The sequence below is a fragment of the Galeopterus variegatus genome, unplaced genomic scaffold (genome assembly GCF_000696425.1).
Source record: "Galeopterus variegatus unplaced genomic scaffold, G_variegatus-3.0.2 Scaffold8422, whole genome shotgun sequence".
Taxonomy (NCBI): domain Eukaryota; kingdom Metazoa; phylum Chordata; class Mammalia; order Dermoptera; family Cynocephalidae; genus Galeopterus; species Galeopterus variegatus.
In genome coordinates, this window is record NW_007734533.1 from 39,195 (window position 1) to 40,054 (window position 860).

The 860-nt window shown below is 59.5% G+C and overlaps 1 protein-coding gene across 1 annotated transcript in view; it reads left to right on the forward strand.

The window, feature by feature from the left end:
- The window catches only part of LOC103608449 (melanotransferrin-like), a gene marked incomplete at its 5' end in the record, with an annotated part of 39,375 nt that overhangs the window by 37,048 nt on the left and 1,467 nt on the right, over positions 1-860 (forward strand). The gene's annotated exons all lie outside the window — the stretch shown is intronic.

Sequence of the window (860 nt, forward strand, 5' to 3'; positions counted from 1 at the left end):
TGCACCACCACCTCCCCTGGGGTCCTGCCAGGGCTAGTGTACAGGCACTCTCCGGAGAGACCTGAAGACAAAACTGGAGGAAAAATGCAGCACCCACCACCACCGGGATGCATCTGAGAAGCACTGTGGTGCTACGTGAAAAAAGCTAGGCACGAAAGACCACACACTGTATGCTTGTATGTATGTGAAATTCTGGGACAGACACAGTGATAGAAATCAGTGAGTGCCAGGGTGGGGGGTGAAGGATTGACTGCAAAGAGGAGGGAGGGAACTTGGGGGGAATGGGAATGTGCTTCTCCAGCTGGGGCGGTGGGTAGCCTGGTGCTTTCATTTATCAAAAGTCAGGGGACTGTACACAGTACTTACAATTTCTTGTGCTTACTGAATGCAAATAACACCTCAATAAAGCAGTTTTTTGTTTTTGTTTTATTTCGATTTCTGTGACGGTTGCTGTGAAGCATGAACAACACAGATGAAGGGATTCCGCTCGGGAACTTCCAGAAGCATCTGACCGGAAGGGAGGGAGGAAGGCTCTCCTCCAGGCCAGTTCAGCCTCACCGGGCAGGCTGAGTGGAACATTGCCTCGCCAGGAACGAGTGCGCTAGCCGGCCCCAAGCTCCGTCCAGGCTTAGGCGGGGACCGAGAGGGGCACGGACGGCGCCGGGCTCCCCCCGGGCGCGCCTGGAACCCGCGGGTGGAGGGCGCTCCCCGGCCCAGGGACAGGAGGGTGGTTCTGGCACCGCCCTGCGGGAGACTGCGTGGCGCCGGCCAGCGCTCTCCGCCCGGCCCTCCAGGGACAGAGCCACCGGCTCCGTCTCCGACGTCCCGCTCGCACACGTCGCTCCGCAGCCCCCGGGGGC